General features: G+C 40.0%; 1 protein-coding gene across 4 annotated transcripts in view; it reads left to right on the plus strand.

Annotated features, from left to right (window-relative positions):
- LOC150109786 (uncharacterized) overlaps window positions 1-24,743 on the plus strand; it is a 1,408,745-nt gene that overhangs the window by 958,441 nt on the left and 425,561 nt on the right. The gene's annotated exons all lie outside the window — the stretch shown is intronic.

The following is a 24,743-nucleotide window of genomic DNA, read 5'->3' on the forward strand; positions in this document are numbered from 1 at the left end:
GGCTATGTCTCCCCTAAATTTCAGATCCTTATTCACTATACCCCTCCCAGATCTCTTGTTTCTTCCACTTCCAACAATATCCTCACCAAGCATAAATTCTGCATCCCATCTTTGTTTTCCAAATTTTAAAACCTTACATTTTGCAAGATTCAACTCACATCCCCATTTCCATGCCCAGTCACTCACACTCAAGTCTTCGTATAAGGTCACAACATCTTCACTACTCTTCATGCTTCGTCCCAACTTTGCATCATCTGCAAATAACTGAATATCTCCATCTATATCTTCACCTATATCATTAATATGCAAGTTAAACAGTAATGGCCCCAAAACAGACCCCCTGAGGCACTCCACTAGTCACTTTCCTTTTCATGGATATCGCTCCCCCATACACAACTTAATGTACTATCAGATAGCCAGTCTGCAATCCAACACACTAATCTAATATCCAACCCCATCTGCTCTAGTTTCACTATCAATTTATTATGGTACTCTATCAAAATCCTTTGCGAAATCCAAGTATATTAGTGTGTATCCTTCTCCTCTGTCCAAGGAAGCAGTCACTTTATTGTAATAAGTAAGTAGATTACTAAAACATGACCTCCCTTTAGCAAATCCATGCTGTCCATCAAAGATAATACCATTGTTGTCAACCCAACTCTGGATCCCGGTTCTCACAAGCTTCTCATACAACTTAACCACAACACCTGACACACAGATACGCCTATAGTTTGATGCTTGAGTTCGATCATCTCCTTTATGAAATGGCACAATCTTGCCCTCCTTCCACTCCTTAACTCCTTAGGGACTTGAGTGAATGCAAGATTCGTGTTAAAAAAATATGTCAAGACAGCTGTCAACTCCCTGGCACATTCCTTCAGATTACTTGGTGTGATATATTATCAAGTCCTCCCATAGCCTTATTAATATCTAGTTTACTCAACTCCCCGTACACCTCTTGCTCACTTACAGTCAGTCTCTCCTCCCCATCATCTACTGCTCTCAATCTCTCCATGAAGTCACATTCACAAGATTGAAAGACCTTTCTGAACTGATCATTAAATATCTCCACCACAGATTCTGCAACAGTAGGAGAAAATGTCTTTATGCCATTTTCTCCTATCACTGCCATCCTTCCATAATCATTCTTTCTTTTGCTGGCTACATATCGAAAGAACTCCTTTTTGGCTTCATCAGCTAACTGCTGTTCATACCCCTCTTTAGCTACCCTCACCAACCAAGTCACCCTCCTTGCCTGGTCTTTGTAGACCTCATGGAATTGGTTATTTCCACTTCTCTTATGCTGCCTCCACAATGCCCTCCTTCTCTGTATTATTATTATTATTATTATTATTCAGGCCTCCAAGGAGTCAAAAGACTCATCGAGGGAGGTCCTTCCTAAGACATAAAGTCTGTCAAGACTCATCGAGGGGAGGTCCCCCCCCTGAGAAACACAAAGTTTATCATACCACTCTTTAAAGTCACTGACCGTTCTCGCTCCCACCACTCCATCAGGCAATGCATTCCACGGCTCAACCACCCTCCACACAAAGAAACCACTCCTTACCCTCTTGCTCACAGTTTCCTTTCGTAACTTCCAGGGATGGCCTCTTGTCATCACTCCTTCCCGCTGATCAACCAAGCGAAAGAACTCCCCAGTGTCAACCCTGTAACCACCTCTCAACAGTTTAAATGTCTCAATCATATCACCTCTCCTTCTTCTATCCACCAAACTCTGCAGTCCACATTCTCTCAGCCGATCCTCATAACTATCCTTGTACAGTCCTGAAACCATCTTTGTCATCCGTCTTTGTATCCTTTCCACAGTTAATTTATCCCCTTCAAATCCTGAGGACCAAATCTGAGAACAATAGTCCAAGTGTGGTCTGATCAGAGACTTATACAACGGAATGATAACCCTCTTATCTCTGCAGGTCAGTGTCCTTCTCATAATTGCAGCAATCCTCTATGTTACTCTCACCACCCTTGCAATATGTCCCCTAAACTTCAGGTTTCTATCAATCATCAACCCCAGATCTCTTGTCTCCCCTACTTCCTCCAGTATAACTCCTCCCATAGAGTATGCAGCATCCCATCGATGTTTCCCAAACCTCAAGACCTTACATTTTGCTGCATTAAACTGACACCCCAATTCATTTGCCCATCTATCTAGCTTATTTAAATCCTCTTGCAGGGCTACCACATCTGCGCTATTACTAATAATCCTTCCCAGCTTTGCATCAGCCGCAAACAACTGAATATCGCCCTGCAATCCACTGGCTATGTCATTGATATAAAAGTTAAACAATATAGGTCCTAGTACTGAGCCCTGTGGGACCCCACTTTTAACCCTCTGCCTCCTGGAAACTGCTCCACCATACACAACTCTCTGATACCTATCAGACAGCCAATCCTGAATCCAGTTGACCAATCTGACATCCAGACCCATGTGCTGCAACTTAAATATCAGCTTATCATGTGGCACCCTGTCAAATGCCTTCGCCAAGTCTAAGAAAATTGCAGTATATGCCTTTCCCTCATCTAATGCTCTTGTAACTTTATTATAAAAGGCTAGCATATTGCTAAAACAAGAGCGTCCTTTCACAAATCCATGTTGATTCTCACAGATAACATTACCCTCATCTGCCCAATGCTGTACACGGTCCCTCACTACTTTCTCCAAGATCTTAACAACTACTGATGACACACAGACTGGCCTATAATTAGACACTTCCAGTCTGTTACCACCCTTATGCAATGGCACTATCTTACCTTCCTTCCATTCCCTGGGCACCTTTGCCAAAGCCAGACTTTCATTGTAAAGCCACGTTAAAGGTATTGTCAATTCGCTAGCACATTCTCTCAAAACTCATGGCGAAATACCATCCAGTCCCACAACTTTACTGACATCCAGAGTACTCAGTATCTGAAACACACTCTCCTCCTGTACCTCCAGACCTCGTACCAGTCCTATCCCTCTAGCATTAAAACTGACTCCTCTAGGATGAAATACTCCAATAAAGTGTTCATTGAACAATTCCACTATGTCCTCTGCATCAGTCACCCTATTCCCATTTTTATCCCACAATATCATTCTTCCACAGTCATTTCTCCTCCTACTGGCCACATAGCTAATAAAATTCCCTAGGATTTTCTTTGGATCTTAGGGCCAATCTCATCTCATATTCCAGTTTCGCTTTCCTTACCACACGAGTCACTCTTCTGGCCTGTGTCTTATATTCTTCACCCATCCTCTCTTCACCTGTCTCCTTATATCTCTTCCATAGCCTCTATTTCGCATGCAGTTCCTGTTTAATGTTGTTTGTCATCCACTTTACTCCAAATTGCACCCTCTTCTTCACTCGTGGTATCAACTTACCATTACTGATAACAAATATTCTTTCACAATTTCCCACGCACTGGTGATATCCCGGCCGTCCAATTCCTCCCTCCATGAAACTTCCCGAAGTTGACGTCTAAGACTATTATAATCACCTGCCTTATAATTCCACATAAGTTCCCGTCTCTTTGATACTCTTGCATGTCTATTCATTTTCTATGTCAACACCATATGGTCACTCTCTCCAACTGGTGGGAGAGATGTCAACTCAGTTATTATCAACTCTTCTGATGCTATAACCAAATCCAAAATTTTTGAACCTCTTGTTCCCTCTGTTACATGTTGCCTAAGACATTTGTCCCTCAAGAATTCTAGAAATTCCATTCCCCTATTGTTACATGCATCTTCCTCTCTCCAATTTATACTACTGAAGTTAAAATCTCCCATAACAATCATTCTTCTTGCACTTGCCAAACTTAGCTGTCTAAACATCTCCTGGTCCCCATCCTCTGTGCTCCTGGGTCTGTAGCAACACCCCACTAAATATCCTGTCTTGCCTACCTCTACTTCACACCATACGCTCTCAAAATCATTTGTCTCACTTCCTTCCAAATTCTCCACTCTTAGAGGACATAGGTCATCACTTATCATAAGCAGCACCCCACCACCACGCTTTCCCCTCCTATCCTGACAAAAAATGCTATACCCAGCGACTTCTATTCCTGTTGTTATATCCCCTTCTGTCAACCACGTCTCAGTGATCGCAATAATTTTTGGCCAGGCTGATTCTATCTGCGCCACCAATTCCTCTCCCTTATTCCAGATACTCCTGGCATTAGTATACAGCATATAAATGCCATTGTTTCTATACCCAGCCTTATCCCTTCTAGACTCCACTGAGCTCAGTGTTACCTGACATTGTCTCCCTTCTCCCAAGTATCCATTCCCACAAGAGGCCACCCCTGCTATCATCCTCCCTGGGACACACTGACTCGTTCAGAACAGCAATCTCTCCAGATGCCTACGTCCTTCCTCATTCAAATGTAAATGGTCTGTCGCATACAACTCCTCTCTTTCCTCAAACGCACTCCAAGCATCCACATATACCAGTCCTCTCTTGTCACACATTCTCGCTATTATGCCATTCAATATCACCGCTCTTCTGCTCAGCTCATCATTATCATACCTAGGCAACACGCACACTATTTTTCCTCTCTCTGTCTTCTTCCGTACAGTCTCAAGCAAAAATCTCATATCTCTCGCTGCCCGACTTACATTACCACTCAAGTCATTCGTTCCTACCATCACAATCATCTCATCCACCCTTTCACCTCTCTTAATTGCCATAGCCACCCTTTCTATTGTTCCTCCTGGCAAACACTCCTCACGCATCCTATCTTGAACACCACGGATCATTGAGTCGCCATACATTATACCTCTTACCATTCCCTCGCTCCTATTGTTTCCATTCTCTCCTCTTCTTTCATTCCCATACCTCTCTCTTCTACTGTTTCCATTCTCTCCTCATCTAGCACTCCCATTCATCTCTCTCATTCCCTCTCTCCTACTGTTTCCATTTTCTCCACTTCTAGCACTTCCATATCCCTCTCTCATTCTGTCTCTCCTACTACTGTTTCCATCCGCTCGTCTTCTAGCATTCCCATACCTCTCTCTCATTCCATCTCTCCTACCGTTTCCATTCTCTCCTCTTCTAGCACTTCCATATCTCTCTCTCATTCCGTCTCTCCTACTGTTTCCATCCTCTCGTCTGCTAGCATTCCCATACCTCTCTCTCATTCCCTCTCTTCTACTGTTTCCATTCTCTCCTCTTCTAGCACCCCCATACCTCTCACTCATACTCCTTAAATTCTCTCTCTCTCCTACTCTGATTCGCCTTGCATTTATCTCTTCCATTCTCCTAATCTTATCTTTCATACTTCTGCTCTCATTCACTAGACATTCCACCTCCTCTTTCAACTCATCTATCTCCCTCTGCAGGTCAGTCACTCTTAATCTAAATTCACTCTCCCATACAAAACCATCTCCTAAACTTCCACAGTCACTCACACCTTCCACACTATCAACTATCCTCACGCATCCTATCTTGAACACCACGGATCATTGCATGCTTAATCTCTTTATTCATCCATCTCACACCTACCTTATTTAACCTTCTCACCCGTGGAATACCCTTAGAGATTGTATCTACTAGGTTGTTTTTGAATATTCCCCAAGCTGCATTTGCTCTCTTTCATTTTGCAGTTACACTTACTTTTGTTCCTTCAGTTTCCTTCCTGCTTGCAATCATACACTAGGCACTTTTTTCTCCTTGTCCTTCTGACTAATACCATCTTCAGTTTTATACTCCTCACTAGCTTCATCCTTTGTGTAATGTTCAGTTCTTGTTTCATACTCTCAATTATTGATATGTCACAATCCATTAAAATATTGCACTTTCTGCAGATCATTATACTTTTCTTCTCTTGTTTATTTTCTGCACACACACACACCCTCCAAATGTCTCCTTACATGTATAAATTATACTCATAACATCAGTCCATCCTGGAGAAATTTGTATTTTAAACCTGTTTTGATCTTTGTGTTGCTCAACATAATCACTTTGTTCTCGCCTAACTACCATTTTTTTGAAAAATTTGGATTTTTTTGAAAAATCTGCTAGAGGGACTCGTGGTCTGTAGTGGTTGTTGAGAGCTCCTGATAAGATGAGTGTTATTTTAGTATTATTTTAAGTTATCATTGAAAATTTTGCTGGAATATTACATAGTTTTGTTTGCTTTTCGTATCTTAGTGTGTCTGTTTGTGTATTTTTGGTGTTTCGATTATTAATTTGATAAAATACGATAGAAGTGCGCACATGGCTTCGGTAAGAAGGAAAATGGCGGATGGTAATAATGGTTCACCATCTTTGTTTAATAACGGTAACATAAAGGAGATTATTCAGTGTACTATCTGTGAAATGTATGCATTGCAGAGAGAGGTTGAAGTATGGTTAGATGGTGATAATGGAGTAAATGTGTGTGTAGAAAATGTAAGGAAAATGAGGAATTAAAGTGTATTTCAGGTCATGAGTGTGATATTTTTTGTCAAATCTCAGAATGTAGAAAATAGCGATATGGTAAGAAATTGTGAGGTTGTACCAGAGAGCTGTGAGGGTGTGAATGTAGAAAGTGTGAATGAAAATATTAATACAGAGCAAATTAAAGGTTTAGATAATAAAAACGATGAGATAGATGCAATGAGTGAGATGGCGCTGTTGAGCAGAGCGATACATAGAGCAAAGCGGCAGCTGGAGCGTATTCACCAATGTCTACCGAGTGTACCAGCCAATAAAAAAAGTATGAAAGGAAAAATAAGAGTACGATTGTGAACATAAACAAAATGAAGGAGCAAGTATTTATGGAGATTTGTTAGTACGAGGTGTGATAGTAGAGAATTTCACAAAATCGTACCAACGTGGTGTGACCATTAAGCATGTAAGCGAGTCTATTAGAGAGCAAAAGCAAAGGGTGAAAGAAATTATAGTGGTGGCAAGTATGAATGATTTGAAAGGAGATAAAATGGAAATGATAGAGGACCTGAATGAATTGTTTGAGGTAGCAAAAGAAAAGAGTAAGAGAGTTAGGATGATTAGTCTTTTGCCACGGTATGACAGTGAAGAGTTTAGGAGGACCATAATTGCAAATGACTTTATGCGTGGGTTATGCACGACAAGTGGTGTGCAATTTGTGGACGTGTAGAGTGAGTTCAGTGGGTGAAAGGATCTATATAAGATGGATTGTTTGCATTTCAATGGATTCGGTGTAAGGAGACTTGAAAAGTGTTGTTGAATGAAGTGGATGTGCAGAATCAGGGAAACTAGATTTATTAAGGGTGGGGGAGGACAGTAGATATGCAGACCTTAGGGAGGCAGTTGAGTGTGTGAATGAGTATAATAAGCCCGAGCGAATAGGGACAACAAATCAGAATGGGATAGTTAGTATAAGGCATCAAGGTAGGGATGGGGCTAAAGGGGGTCTGCAATTCATGTATACTAATGCTAGGCATATTAGGAACAAGAAGGAGAATTTTTGGCCTTACTTGGCACTTCCAGATCACAGGTTATTGGCGTTAGTGAAACATGGCTGAGTGAAGATGATATTGCTAGTGGGATTGAATGTGAGGGGTATAGTGTGTTCAGGAATGACAGGGAGAATAAAATAGGGGGAGGAGTAGTGTTGATGATAGCTGATGAGCTGCAGCCAAGGAGAATAGAAGTTGAATTGCAGGATAGAGAAAAGAGCACATTTGAGGCCATTTGATGTGAGATTGTGGCTAGAAGAACGAAATATACAATTGGGTGCTATTATAGACCAGGTGATGGAAAAGATGGTGGAGATAGTATGCATAAGCAAATAGAAGAAATGAGTGGAAGGAGGGTAATTATTATGGGAGATTTCAACTATGGTAGCATTGATTGAGGGGGAGGAGAGGACACACAGGAAGAAGGAATTGGGTTTTATGCAGTTATTAAGGGATAACTATCTGCGACAGCATGTGATGGAAAATACTAGGGGTCAGAGAGTGCTTGACCTAGTAATTGCATCTGAGGATTTGCTGTAACGAATATGATCGCATTGCCACCAATCGGTGAGAGTGATCATAGGGTCTTGACTTGTGAGGTGGCTAAAGGTGTGGAATTTACAAATAAGAAAGGGTACATGTGGAATTATTGGGCTGGTAAGTATGACAAGCCTAAGAGTTTGATTGGTTCAGTACCATGGCATGTAAAACCGCAAGGGCTAGATGTTGATAGTGCATGAGAGGTGGTTGAAAAGATTTTTCAGGAGGCAATAGCTGACCGTATACCTAGAGTCCGAATATTAAATCAAGTAGGGATTAAATGGATGAATAACACCATTAAGCTTGAGCTGAAAAAAAAAAAGAAACAACTGTGGAGGGAATTTAAGGAGAAAGGTGACCTGCAGGCACATGAATGGTATAAAGTCCAGGCCAGAAGGGTAATAAGTGTTGTAAGAAAATCAAAAGCGGATTATGAAAGAACATTAGCCATTCAGGCTAAAGAGTATACCAAACAGTTTTTTTGATATGTTGCAAGTAAAAGAAAAAATGTATACAGCAGATTGCTTTTAAAGAATGCTGATGGTAGGGAGGTAACCGAATCAGTTGATATAGTAGAATTACTGAGTGAGCACTTTGCAAGAGAATATCATCCATGTGGTGACATTGCAGAAATGGAAGAACAAATATCTTATACGGGAATTGTGAATGAAGTGGAGCTGAATAGTCTATTACAAAACCTCAACTCATCTGCGGGATTGGATGGTATACCAGCTCGTGTCGTACGAGAAGCGGCTAAAGAATTGTCAGTTCCTTTGACCATTTTGTTTAATTTGAGACTCGGGTCTGGGTTAGTCCCCAGGTGGTGGAAAGAGGATAAAATAGTTCCACTACATAAAGGAGGTTCCAAGACTGCTGTTGAAAATTACCGGCCAATCAGCATATCAGGAATTGTTGTCATGGTCTTGGAGAAAATAGTCAAGAGGAAAATACAAGATTGGATAGATGAAAATGGGATACTTTATGGGGGACAGCATGTTTTTTGTGAAGGGTAGATAATGCCTCAGTAACTTGCTCATGTTCTATAACACAGTGACGGCTGAACTGGATAAGGGTAACGGGTTTACACTGATTCTACTGGACCTTTCTAAACTGGACCTTGATAGGATACCACATGGAATTCTAATCAGTAAACTGCAGCATATGAGAATGGATATAGGGTTAGTGAGATGGATAGGAGGGTGGTTGATGGAGAGATATCAGAGAGTGGTTTATTGAGGAGTAGAGTCCAAAAGATGGTCTATGAGTAGCGGTGTGCCGCAGGGTTCTATTCTTGGACCACTACTGTATAACTTGTTCATTAATGATATAGGAAAGGATCTGAGAGGAAATGTGCATCTGTTTGCAGATGATGCAAAGTTAGGTAGAGCAATAGTGAATGCTCAGGATGTAAAAATTTTGCAGGATGATTTGGATAGTTTGGAGGACTGGGATAAGGAGAATGGATGTCAATTTAATGTGGAAAAATGTAAGGTTTTGCATTTATTATATTATTATATTATTATTATTCAATCCTCCATGGAGTCAAAAGACTCATCATGGGAGATCCTTCCTAAGAACATAAAGTCTGTCAAGACTCATCGAGGGGAGGTCCCCCTTAAGAAACACAGCCTATCATACCACTCCTTAAACTCATTGAGTTTAAGGATTGGTATGATATGATATATATTCTTGCCACCACCACTCCATCAGGCAATGCATTCCACAGTTCAACCACCCTCCACACAAAGAAACCATTCCTCACCCTCTTGCTCACAGATTCCTTTCGTAACTTACAGGGATGGCCTCTTGTCATCACTCCTTCCTGCTGTTCAACCAAGCAAAAGAACTCCCCAGTGTCATTCCTATAACCACCTCTCAACCGTTTAAAAGTCTCAATCATATCACCTCTCCTTCTTCTATCCACCAAACTCTGCAGTCCACATGCCCTCAGCTGATCCTCATAACTCTCCTTGTACAGCCCTGACACCATCTTTCTCATCCATCTTTGTATCCTTTCCACAGTTAATTTATCCCCTTCAAATCCTGGGGACCAAATCTGAGAACAATAGTCCAAGTGTGGTCTGATCAGAGACTTATACAAAGGAATGATGACCCTCTTATCTCTGCAGGTCAGTGTCCTTCTCATAATTGCAGCAATCCTCTATGTTACTCTCACCACCCTTGCAATATGTCCCCTAAACTTCAGGTTTCTATCAATCATCAACCCCAGATCTCTTGTCTCCCCTACTTCCTCCAGTATAATTCCTCCCATAGAATATACAGAATCCCATCGATGTTTTCCAAACCTCAAGACCTTACATTTTGCTGCATTAAACTGACACCCCAATTCATTTGCCCATCTATCTAGCTTATTTAAATCCTCTTGCAGGGCTACCACATCTGCACTATTACTAATAATCCTTCCCAGATTCGCATCATCCGCAAACAACTGAATATCCCCTTGCAATCCACTGGCAATGTCATTGATATAAAGGTTAAACAATATAGGTCCTAGTACTGAGCCCTGTGGGACCCCACTTGTAACTCTCTGCCTCCTTGAAACTGCTCCACCATACACAACTCTCTGATACCTATCAGACAGCCAATCCTGAATCCAGTTGACCAATCTGACATCCAGACTCATGTGCTGTGTGCTGCAACTTAAATATCAGCTTATCATGTGGCACCCTGTCAAATGCCTCCGCTAAGTCTAAGAAAATTGCAGTATATGCCTTTCCCTCATCTAATGTTCTTGTAACTTTATTATAAAAGATTAGCATATTGCTAAAACAAGAGCGCCCTTTTACAAATCCATGTTGACTCTCACAGATAACATTACCCTCATCTGCCCAATGCTGTATACAGTCCCTCACCACTTTCTCCAAGATCTTAACAACTACTGATGACACACAGGCTGGTCTATAATTAGACACTTCCAGTCTGTTACCACCCTTATGCAATGGCACTATCTTACCTTCCTTCCATTTCCTGGGCACCTTTGCCGAAGCCAGACTTTTATTGAAAAGCCAGGATAAAGGCACTGTCAGCTCCCTAGCACATCCTCTCAAAACTCGTGGTGAAATACCATCCAGTCCCACAGCTTTACTGACACCCAGAGTACTCAGTATCTGAAACACGCTCTCCTCCTGTACCTCTAAACTTTGAACCAGCCCTATCCCTCTAGCATTAAAACTGACTCCTCTAGGATGAAATACTCTAATAAAGTGTTCATTGAACTATTCCACTATGTCCTCTGCATCAGTCACTCTATTCCCATTTTTATCCCACAATATCATTCTTCCACAGTCATTTCTCCTCCTACTGGCCACATAGCTAATAAAATTCCATAGGATTTTCTTTGGATCTTAGGGCCAATCTCATCTCATATTCCAGTTTCGCTTTCCTTACCAGACTATTCACTCTTCTGGCCTGTGTCTTATATTCTTCATGCATCTCCTCTTCACCTGTCTCCTTATATCTCTTCCATAGCCTCTTTTTCGCATGCAATTCCTGTTTAATATTGTTTGTCATGCACTTTACTCCAAATCGTGTCCTCTTCTTCACTCGTGGTATACAATTTACCATTGCTGCTAACAAATATTCTTTCACAATTTCCCATGCACTAATGATATCCTGTCCTTCCAATTCCTCCTTCCATGAAACTTCCCGAAGTCGACGTCTAAGACTATATTATAAACACCTGCATTTTAATTCCACAAAAGTTCCCGTCTCTTTGATACTCCTGTATGTCTATTCATTTTCCAAGTCAAAACCATATGGTCACTCTCTCCAACTGGTGGTAAAGATGGCAACTCAGTTATTATCGACTCTTCTGATGCTATAATCAAATCCAAAACTCTTGAACCTCTTGTTCCATCTGTTACATGTTGCCTAAGACATTTGTCCCTCAAGAATTCTAGAAATTCCATTCCCCAATTGCTACATGCATCTTCCTCTCTCCAATTTATACTACCGTAGTTAAAATCTCCCATAACAGCCATTCTTCTTGCACTTGCCAAACTTGGCTGTCTAAACATCTCCTGGTCCCCATCCTCTGTGGTCCTGGGTCTGTTGCAACACCCCACTAAATATCCTGTCTTGCCTACCTCTACTTCACACCATACGCTCTCAAAATCATTTGTCTCACTTCCTTCCAAATTCGCCACTCTTAGAGGACATAGGTCATCACTTATCATAAGCAGTACCCCACCACCACGCTTTCCCCTCCTATTCTGACGAAAAATGCTATACCCAGTGACTTCTATTCTTGTTGTTATATCCCCTTCTGTCAACCACGTCTCAGTGAACCCAATAATTTTTGGCCACGCTGATGCTATCTACGCCACCAATTCCTCTCCCTTATTCCGGATACTCCTGGCATTAGTATAAAGCATATAAATGCCAATATTTCTATACCCAGCATTATCCCTTCTAGACTCCACTGGGCTCAGTGTTACCTGACATCGTCTCCCTTCTCCCAATTATCCATTCCCTCATGAGGCCACCCCTGCTATCATCCTCCCTGGGACACACTGACTCGTTCAGAACAGCAATCTCTCCAGATGCCTACGTCCTTCCTCATTCAAATGTAAACGGTCTCTCGCATACAATTTTTCTCTTTCCTCAAATGCACTCCAAGCATCCACATATTCCAGTCCTCTCTTTTCACACATTCTCGCTATTATGCTATTCAATATCACCGCTGTTCTGCTCAGCTCATCATTATCATACCTAGGCAACACGCACACTATTTTTCCTCTCTCTCTCACTTCTTCCATACAGTCTCTAGCAAAAATCTCATATATCTCGCTGCCTGACTTACATTACCACTCAAGTCATTCGTTCCTACCATCACAATCATCTCATCCACCCTTTCACCTCTCTTAATTGCCATAGCCACTCTTTCTATTGTTCCTCCTGGCAAACATTCCTCACGCATCCTATCTTGAATACCACGGATGATTGAGTCGCCATACATTATACCTCTTACCATTTCCTCTCTTCTATTGTTTCCATTCTCTCTTATTGTTTGCATTCTCTCCTCTTCTTTCATTCCCATAGGTCTCTCTCTCATTCCCTCTCCTCTACTGCTATTCTCTCTTCTAGCATTCTCATACCTCTCTCTCCTACTGTTTCCATTCTCTCCTCTTCTAGCACTTCCATATCTCTCTCTCATTCCGTCTCTCCTACTGTTTCCATCCTCTCGTCTGCTAGCATTCCCATACCTCTCTCTCATTCCCTCTCTTCTACTGTTTCCATTCTCTCCTCTTCTAGCACCCCCATACCTCTCACTCATACTCCCTAAATTCTCTCTCTCTCCCCTATTCTGATTTGCCTTGCATTTATCTCTTCCATTCATCTAACGTTATCTTTCATACTTCTGCTCTCATTCACAAGACATTCCACCTCCTCTTTCAGCTCATCTATCTCCCTCTGCAGGTCAGTCACTCTTAATCTAAATGCACTCTGCCAAACAAAACCATCTCCTAAACTTTCACAGTCACTCACACCTTCCACACTATCAACTATTATTTTCTCATTCATATATATATTTTTTTCATTCTCTCCTATCACACTACTTGTCTTCCTACATTCATTCCCCGTTCCTGGAGCAACAAAGTCGGATATCGATGTTTCTAATGCACTTATTTCCTCCAACTGCCTGCATTTTTCCCACATACGCTCTCCGCTCTCTTTAACAAGCCACATATTCAATTCCAGAGACGCATACATGCCACAAGTACTGCATGCCCCAAAGTCCCTTATGATATTGCTTATAATAGGGTTCTTAAATGGCAGAGGACTTGGCGATACGCCACTTGTGACTGCAGCTGAATCTGCCATCATTTGTTACTGCCGAGTAGTGTAATCTTTAATAATTATTCAATTAATAAATTCCGTTAATTAAATAAGAAAAAAAGGTACAAACAATTACAAGCAAAAAAACATTTAGTACACTAAATATAATTAAATAAAATGAAATATAACTAAATACAGTAATGAAAACTTAGCTTCGTTTTGTCTTCCACCGTTACGCATTCGATTCTGACGGTAACCAAAATATATTATATCGTGACAGCAACTAACTTCCAAAAAACAACCACTGAAGTACACTCGTATTCAGAGAAACAATTTAGCACTCAAAAACGTAGAAAAACTGGGAGAAAAACGGACTATTCACCAATTAAAAATCACTTTCTTCTGCACAGCTCAAATTCACTGCCACGTGCTATTTTGGGGTGAAAAGATTAGCAGCAGTATATCACATTGGTGGAAATGTACTCCAGGAGATTGAGGAGGCCAGGGATTTAGGAGTGTTGGTGGATAGGAAGTTCAAGTTTAGGGGGACACATCGCAAAAGTGGCAAAATCAGCTCATCAAATCACTTGGTTGCTGAAAAACACTGTGACGAGCAGAGACAAACAAGTATTGTTCCTCTGTATCGAGCCTTGATAAGACCCCATCTGGACTACTGTGCTCAGTTATGGATGCCAGGGTTTCTTCTCGATGGGGAGGAGGTGGATCTGATCCAGAGACGAGTGACTAAGATAATAGCAGGACTATGGAATGAACCTTATGAGAGCAGGTTGAAAATTTGTGGCCTGCAGAAATTGGTTGATAGGCGGAAAAGGGGTGATATGATTGAGACATTCAAATTACTGAAGGGTTTCTATGAGATCAATTCAGAAGATATTTTTGAGAATAGGACTGGTAGTGGGAGGACTAGGGGCCATCCATGGAAGCTTGGGAAGAGTGTGGTTAGCAGGGGTGTTAGAGCTAGGGTTTTTACTTGGAGAGTCATAAATGAGTGGAATAAGCTGCCAGAATCCGTTGTGTGTGCCATGACTGTTAATGAGTTCAAGGTGAAGTATGATAGATATGTTAATAGTGAAGTATGATGTGATTGTTGAATAGTTGTTCTTGACATGATGTTGGGCCTCCCTCGATGAGTCTGAGGACTCCTTGGAGCTGCCTGTAATAATAATAAATAATAATAATAATAATTATTATTATTATTATTATTCAGGCCTCCATGCAGTCAAAAGACTCATTGTGGGAGGTCCTTCCTAAGAACATAAAGTCTGTCAAGATGCATCAAAGGGAAGGTCCCCCCCTAAGAAACACAAAGTCTATCATACACTCCTTAAACTCATTGACCATTCTTGCCCTCACCACTCTATCAGGCAATGCCTTCCACGGCTCAACCACCCACCATGCAAAGAAACCAATCTTATTTACTGCAAGTTACAAATTACGCAAGCAATATGCCAACCTAACAGGATGCTCCTACACAGATAGTCCTAACAATCACAAATAAATGAAATTTCTTCAAAAATACTGCCAGATACTCAGAAAATAAAGTTATCCAATTTTCTTGTTGTATTTGTATATGATTTTTAAGATTACTTTTTCTTTTCTTTTTTTTTTTTTTTTTGTTGTATGTTGCTTTTGAAGCTTGGATTTTGTCAGCATGCTGGCTGCTTTCAAAGCATACAGTTAGCTACTTACTGACTAGGACTTAGGTTGCATTCTGTGTATAATATCCATCATAATAGGTAGCACTAATTGCATCTGTGCACCCAAAGATTGTCGGAATAAGTGAGACATGGTTAAATGAGGAAGACATCCTGACAGGAATAGAGATGGAAAGGTATGATGTGTTTCATGAGGATAGAATGGGTAAAAAGGGAGGGGGAGTGCTATTGATGATAGAGAAAGAGTTATGTCTATACAAGGTAGAGATGAAAGAGGGAAATAGGGCCAGTGGTTTTGAGGCAGTATGGCGTGAGATAGAGGTGAATAGAATCAAATACTTGGTGGGATGTTGTTATACACCTGGTAATGTGGATGGTGGTGATAGTGAAATGTATAGTCAAATAAGCGAAGCAAATAAGAAAAGGGTGATCATTATGGGTGATTTTAATTATGGCAATATAGACTGGAATGAAGAGATAGCAACTGGAAGGTGAAAAGTGACCATGAGGTGATTACCTGGGTGGTTGCCAGCAGTGTAAGGACCCCTGTGAAAAAAGGGTATATGTGGAACTACAAGGGGTGGGAATGATTATGAAGAGCTCAGAAGACTGCTTGCAGGTGTAGCATGGAATGAGGAGCTAGCTGGAAAAGAGATCAATGCAGCTTGGGAGATTTTCAAAAACTATTTAGTAGCTGCAATGTCTAAATGTATACCATGGGTGAGAAGGTTAAATAAGATAGGTGTGAGATGGATGAATAAAGAGATTAAGCATGTGATACAGAGAAAAAGGGCTTTGTGGAGGCAGCATAAGGGAAGTGGAAGTAACCAATTTCATGAGGTCTACAAAGACCAGGCAAGGAGTGTGACTTGGTTGGTGAGAGTAGCTAAAGAGAGGTATGAACAGCAGTTAGCTAATGAAGCCAAAAAGAATCCTTAGGAGTTCTTTTGATATGTAGCCAGCAAAAGAAAGAATGATTATGGAAGGATGACATTGATTGGAGGAAATGGTCCAAAGACATATGTTGTAGAATGTGTGGTGGAGATACTTAATGAGCAGTTCATAAAGATCTTTCAATCTTGTGAATGTGACTTCATGGAGAGATTAAGAGCAGTTGATGATGGGGAGGAGAGACTGACTGTAAGTGAGCAAGAGGTGTTTGGGGAGTTGAGTAAACTAGATATAAATAAGGCTGTGGGACTTGATAATATATCACTGCGTATTCTGAAGGAATGTGCCAGAGAGTTGACACCTGCCTTGACATATTTTTTTAATACGAGTCTTGCACTTGGTCAAGTTCCTAAAGAGTGGAAGGATGGCAAGATTGTGACACTTCATAAAAGAGGTGATCGAACTCAAGCATCAAACTATAGGCCTATCTCTGTGTCAGGCGTTGTGGTTAAGTTGTTGGAGAAGCTTGTGAGAACTAGGATCCAGAGTTGGGTTGACAACAATGGTATAATCTTTGATGGACAGCATGTAAGTAGACATAAGTAAGTAAGTAAGCATGACATAAGTAAGTAGATTACTAACACATTTCATGTTTTAGTAATCTACTTACTTATTACAATTAAGTGACTGCTTCCTTGAACAGAGGAGAAGGATACACAGTAATATACTGGGATTTCGCAAAAGCTTTTAACAGAGTACCTCATGATAAGTTGACAGTCAAACTAGAGCAGATGGGGTTGGATATTAGATTAGTGCATTGGTTTGGAGACTGGCTATCTGATAGGTATCAACAAGTTGTGTATGAGGGTGCGATATCCAGGAAAAGGAAAGTCATTAGTGGAGTGCCACAGAGGTCTGTTTTAGGGCCATTACTATTTAACTTGTATGACCGCACGGTTAGCCTAGTGGCTTTGCGTTTCGATTCCCGTTGTAGATGTGAGGAATTAAAGTATCTTCCTTAGGCATAGCCAAGTTAGCCGGTCTTGGGCGCGGTCAGTAGGGTTTTTTCCGGCAGTTTATCTGGCGTTTTTCATCCCGCAAACAAGCAAACCGGCCCGTGAACATACGCCTCTACAGTCAAAAAATATATACCCCCCCCCCAGCTGCAGACCAGGCGACAGGTCGGTTGGAAGTAGTACTAACAAGAAGTCGCATCTAAGTAGCACGCGGACCCAGCATAGGAAGCGGGAATAACACGTAGAAGAAGAAGAAGAAGACTATTTAACTTGTATATTAATGATATTGGCGAAGATTTGGATGGAGATATTCAGTTGTTTGCAGATGATGAAAAAGTTGGGATGAACCATAAAGAGTAGTGAAGATGTTGTGGCCTTGTGATTGGGCAAGCAAATGGGGATGTGAGTTCAACGTTGCAAAATATAAGGTTTTAAAATTTAGAAAACAGAGATGGGATGCAGAATTTATGCTTGGTGAGAATATATTGTTGGAAGTAGAGGATATAAGAGATCTGGGGGTGATAGTGGATACGGATCTAAAATTTAGGGGACACTGCCAAAATTGTGAAGACAACACAAAGACTTCTGGGAATGATGTGGACACTGAAGTGTAGAAGAAGGGAGATTCTTGTTCCATTGTATAAGGCTTTGATTAGGCCACACATGGACTACTGTGCCCAGATTTGGTCACCTAGTTTTCAGAAGGATGAAGAGATGTTGGAAAGGGTCCAAAGGAGATTGACTAAGGTAGTTTCTGTCCTCTGGAATGTTGAGTATTGAGAAGTTTATATATCTTTGCCATTGTAACTTGTGGTGTTTTTGAGTGAAGATTTAATGGAAAACTATACTCTGTTGGTGGAACTGAGCATTTCACTTGACAGTCATCAGGTGAAAATTCTGGAACATTCTATATAGCTGTTGTCTCTTTCAGTGTTGGATAGCTGTATTTTATGAAGTAAATTGTTAATGAATTTGATAAATTAAAGATACAAAGAAATTATATACTTGGTTTAATCCTTTAAGGATTGATGAAGAACATATGTTTTGATTTTCCAGAGCAAAGAAAATGCCTATTTGACTCTGACTATAATATCTTAAAATTTCTGCCTTTGTAGATATCTTCTATTTAATACCAGATTACCCAATATTTTAAAGGTCGGTCAGTGAGAGAGAGAGAAAGTGAGTAATAGGGTCACTATTGTTATAATATAATTATTTTATACACTTGGCCAAGTGGTTAACATATCCGTTCTCCAGTCAAAAGGCTGAGGGTTCAAATCCGGTCGTGGACATGGATGTTTGTGATTGTCTGTGAAAATAGTAGTGGTCGTGGTGGACAGTAGATGGCATTGATGTATATGATGTGGTTCGCTATGGTTAGAGGACTAAGTGGTGGAGATGGAGAGTTGTAGAGTAAATGCCCTCCCTGGAGGTGTCAAGTAATAATAATAATAATATTACATGACTTAATAACAGGATTAGTTAATACAACAAACAACATTGAATATTTAACAATTCACTTTCACTTACAGTTACTCTGGTCATTCATCACTTCTCTAAGCAAAAAAATATTTAACCACCATTACTAACCACTACTCACTCCCTGCTTATTATGCATTGAAAAAAAAAATGTTTTTTCCATCAGTCTTAGAATTTCTTTAGTAATATATGGGTTTCATCATGTTCTACTCTTTTCTGCTTGTTAACTAAACTTTGCAATCTGCACACCTTCAATCTATCATATAGGAAGAATTACAGAAAATTGTCACCATCTTATTACCATCTCCTCATCATTAGTTAACCCAGATGATCAAATCTTTGTGGGATAGTCAAGATGTAACTATATCATAGCTTATAAATGAGGTCATTTTTCTCTTACATATATATTAATATTATGATGGTTTTATTATTATTATTATTATTTTATATCTCCATGGAGTCCAGAAACTCATAATGGGAGATCCACACTTATGTTTATACATACCTTTCATACCTCTTCTTAAACTCATTCACTGTTAGTGCACTCACAACTAATTCTGGCAATCATCCCACTCATTCGCTACTCCCCACACAAAAAATCTTGTCTTCACACCCTTACTAACCACACTCTTACACATCTTCATGGATGACCCATAGTTCTCTGACAATTTGTTATATATCGAAAAATTTCCTTTCCATCAATTTTATAAAACTTCTTTAATATCTTTTAAGTTTCTATCATGTCCCATCTTCTCTGTCTAGAAACCAAACTTTGTAACCACACATCTGTGGTTACAAAGTTTGGGTTAATGTGCATGTGTGTGTGTGTGTGTGAACCACATACACGTTAATCTTGTCTCCATAGGAAACATTCCACAGGTTTATCACCAGTTCGATCACATCTCAGAATCCTCTTTTCTATCTGCTGAACTCCAAAAAAACCTAGATGGCCATATCTCTGAACAGTAGCCAAGATGCAGATGAATCATAGCCTTATAAAGTGAGAGATAATAATTTCCCTAGTTATCCAGTTACAGTGACAGAAACTAGGACTCATCCTGTCAACTAGAAGTGCCCTGAGACAACTGTTGTACCCTGGACAACTGCTCACAGTCTGCCAGCTGAATATAGAAAATATCAGTAGGGCTAAGAATGAATGTCTTACCAGACTTCTTAATGACAGCAGAATTGACATTGCCACCATACAAGAAACCTATGCAAGCAATGAGTCGCAACTATGAGAAAGAGGCTCCATTCTGGGTTTCAATCTTATAGGAGCAGCATATAATCAGATGTATGGACTAGCCACCTATGCCCGAAATTCACTTACTAAGGTCCGTTTCATTTCTGCTAGCGATGTTTCGAACATATCTACCATCATTGTAGAAGTTAATGACCTAAAAATAATTAATGTCTACAAGCCACCATCTGCATGTTGGCCTGATGAAGTTTTGCCAGCCTTAATGCACCCTGCTGTTTATATTGGAGACTTTAATAGTCATCATACTCAATGCAGCTATATGCAAATGGTGCATATAACCTGATGCAAATGGTTATACGCACCATAAATACTGATGCAAACGGTGCCAAACTAGCCGATTGGGCAGAGGCAAACAACATGCAGCTGATTTTCGATCCCAAGGATAACTGCATTTTTAACTCAGCTAGATGGAACAGTGGTAGAAATCCTAAATTATGTTTTGTCACAACCAATCAAAGGGGCCTTCAGTGCCGACCAGCTAACATGTTTTAGGAATATTCCCACACAGTCAACACTGCCCTGTCTTTATTGAGATGGCCCTCAAATCCAAATTACTGAGACTACACCAATGCCACATTGGAATTTTGCCAAGGCAAGCTGGAACATTTTCTCATCAGAACTAGATAAAAATGTGCTGGATTCCACCACAACCCTGTAACTACCAAAGGCTTGTGAAAATAGTAATTTATACAGCTAAAAAACACATCTCTAGAGATGTGCTTGGAAAGAGAATACATACCTGGCTGAAGCGAAACCAGTGAAGCACTTTATAATAACTTTCTGAATAGCAGATGTGTAGATATTGCAGATGATTTTATTGATTTAAATGAATTTACTGTTTAAATGGAGCCAGAAAGAACAAATGGATTGACACCATCGAAAGGCTGAACTTTAAACATTCAAGCAGGAAGGCATGAAGCCACCTTAAAAAGTTGGGTGGTAATCCCCCCCCCCCTCCAAGTGAAAGCTGCTGTTAATGCCAATTACCAATTGGTCAGTGAATCTGTCCAGAGCTAAATCAGAAAAAAAAACTACACTAAAATAATTAGAAATGAATTGACCAGGCTTAAAGATGGTTGTTCTGAAGGAACTGATCTGTCCAATCCATTCACCAAAGAACTTCTTGCTGCACTCCACAACTACGGAGTGGTATGATAGCCTTTGTGTTTCCTAAGAGGGACCTCCCACGATTAGTCTTGATAGACTTGTGCTTCCTAGGAAACCTAGAAAGCCCCTTCTGATAAACCTGAAAACTATAGACGTATAGCACTATTCAATGTCTGTCTTAAGCTATTAGAAAGACTTATTTACAATAGAATTAGTTCTATTATTATTGACACCCTCCTTCATGAACAGGCCGGTTTCAGGCCAGGGTGCGACTGTGAAGATCAAGTTTTGGCCCTAACAATGCATGTAGAATCTGGTTTTGAAAAATGCCTTAAAATTGGTGCAGTCTTTATAGAGTTGATGTCATCTATAAGCTACTTAAAATACTGAAATGTAAAACAAGATCCATCTGATCAATGCTATTTGTCTAATAGAACAATACAGGTAGTTATAGATGATGTATGAGAAATCTAAGAACACTTAACAATGGATTTCCACAAGGGTCAGTTCTGGCCTCTCTTTAATTCAATTTGTATATTTCTGACCTTCCAAGGACAGTGTCTAGAAAATTTGCATATGCTGAATGATTTATGCATCACATCTCAATATCAGAACTTTTGTACTATGGAGCATATACTAACTAGTGACCTAGAGGGGGGGGGGGGGGGGGGCTAAACAATTTCTTTGAGAAGTGATGCCTTATTCCAAGCATTACCAAGACTGAAACATGCTGTTTCCATTTGGGTAATAGCATGGCATGTGACATCTTAAAAGTGCCACTGATGGGAACATACTACTGCACAATTTTAATCCAAAGTATCTGAACATAACCCTAGACAGAACCCTCTCCTTTAATAGACATCTCTTCAATATTTCTATCAAACTCGAGGCTAAAAATAACATACTGCATAAACTTGCCGGAACAACCTGGATGGGGGTGGGGGTTGTGCTCCCATATTAAGGGCATCTGCTCTGGACCTTGTTTACTCAACTGCTGAATACTACTCAGTTGTTTGGCTGAGTAGTGCACACATTAAATTATTTGATACCATCCTGAATCAGACAATGCATATCGTTTCTGGAATAATAAAGTCTACTCCATCATATTGACTACCAATTCTGAGCCACATACAACTGCCACAACTACAACACCAAGAAAACCTGATTTGACAGAATTCGCAGCTTCCTATACACTCTGATATTGACAGCTTTACATCACAGAGGCTTAAGTCAAGACGCCCACCTATTATAACAGCTCAACAACTTGTCACTGAGGGCTATGATGCAACCATAGCATGGCAGACAGAATGGACCCGAGTAATCTGGCAGACTGTGTTTAACCCAAACAGCCCTACACCAGAATTTGACCTACCTTGAAAAATATGGACCTTCCTAAATATTTTTCAAGATAGTTTGCACCAACCATGGTAGATGCAGTGCTTCCTTGTTTACTTGAAGAATAAGACCAAACTCATCTTGTGACTGTGGTGAGGATAACCAAACTATACAACATATTACGTTTGAGTGTCCTCACAGAGCCTACATGGGACCTGCTGACTTTACAACAGTTTCTACAGATGCTATTGATTGGCTGCTGAACTTGACATTAAGTTTTAATTTTATGATTATTTGCATATCTGGAAGTTACGAAAGGAAACTGTGAGCAAAAGGATGAGGAGTGGTTTCTTTGCATGAAGGGTGGTTGAACCATCGAATGCACTGCCTGATAGAGTGGTGAGAGCAAAAGCAGTCAATGAGTTTAAGGAGTGGTATGATAGACTTTGTGTTTCCTAGGAGGGACCTCCCACGATACGATGAGTCTTGATAGACTTGTGCTTCCTAGGAAGGACCTCCCTCGATGAGTCTTTTGACTCCTTGGAGGCCTGAATAATATTAATAATAATATTTTTACATGTATATATGACAACAGTGTCACTTCACACTATTATATTCTTTTATACATCTTTTATGCATTTATTGTCTTGTAAGCACTTTTTTTGTGTGTGTAGTGGCATATGCATGTATCCTTCTTAGCCAAATGCTAAATAAATAATTAAGCGTGTTTTTCATCATCCGAGTAATCCTTTGAACTATTTTACTAACTTTGCAATATTCCCTCTGAACTTCAACTCTGTCCACCATTATCCCCAAGTCCCTAGCCTCATCAGTTTCCTGCAATAGTACTATCAATGTGATACACAGTATGCAACCTTTTCAATCCACACATTCACAGTCATCATCCTTACATCACATCATCACAATATTAATGTATTTAAATAATCCTGCAGGATATCTATATCACCTTTACTATTATTACCTTTCCCAGTTTTGCATTGTGAGCAAACAACTGAATATTAACCCCTCCTTAAATATTTCCTTATATCATTGTACTAGTGCCCCTACAGAACTCTGAAGTATTCCACTAGTCACCCTCATTCTTCTGGATTCCACTCCACTATATATTACTCTCTGGTGTCTGTCTGTCAATCACTCCCATCCATGCTGCTAGCTACATATCTATTCTCATTTGCCCCAACTTTGGTAATAGTTTTCCATGTAAATTCTGTCAGATGCCTTTGCAAACTCCAGGCAATATCATTGTGTACCCATACCTTTATCCAATTTTACTGTCACTTTTTTTTTATAAAATGTGAATAAATTACTAAGACGGGGTCTACCTTTTTAAAAGCCATGATGCCCCACTATAGAGTATCGTATTCTTATTCACCAACTGTTAGATTTTACCTTTCATCAACTTTTCCAAAATTTGGACAACTGCTTCTGATATAATAATTGGTCTGCAGTTTGTCACATCTGTCTTGAAGCCACCTGTATGTAATGGAACTAACTATCTTACCCTCTTTCCACTCCCTTGGAATCTTAGATTGAATGACTTCATCAGAGGCAATGCTGTTTCTCTTTTAGATTCATGTAGTACAAAGGCTGACTTGTCATCCAGCCCCACTGCTATATTCAGATCGATATTTTTCAATATGCTGAACACCCTTCTGTTTGTTTACCTTAATTTAGTATGCATCACTATCACATGGCAACTGCAAAATGTCCACCTTGCTGATATATCTTTAGCAAAATGATCATTCAGCAACTAAACTATTTCTTTTACTTCTATTGCTTTCCTACCATTATTATTGATTAAAGTCATCCTCTATGGTCATTTTATCCTTACAAGCTTGTTACATAACAAACAAACTCTTAGATTTATTTTGACTTGCTTAACTAATTTTTTCTTATAAGAAAGGCAAAATCAGATTATAACACTTCTTGCTTGCACTTCGTAGTGCACATAAGTATACTGATCATTTTTTTCTTCATATTCCCTCTGCAATGTTTTCTTTATTTACAACTGGTAGCAGATGGAGAAAAACTGGAGAGTAGTTAAGCAGATATTGGCATCTTACAGGAGGATTTGAATAGAATGTAGGAGTAGGTAAGTGAGTGAAACTATCTGTTAAATGCTAATAAAGCATAAGTTTCTGTAATTTAGTAGACAAGTATTTGATGCAAGATCCACATTTGGTAGGTACAGTTTGATA

Source organism: Typopeltis vanoorti, chromosome 1 (assembly GCF_054136105.1).
Source record: "Typopeltis vanoorti isolate ZY-2024b chromosome 1, IOZ_Tvanoo_1.0, whole genome shotgun sequence".
NCBI classification, from domain to species: Eukaryota; Metazoa; Arthropoda; class Arachnida; order Uropygi; family Thelyphonidae; genus Typopeltis; species Typopeltis vanoorti.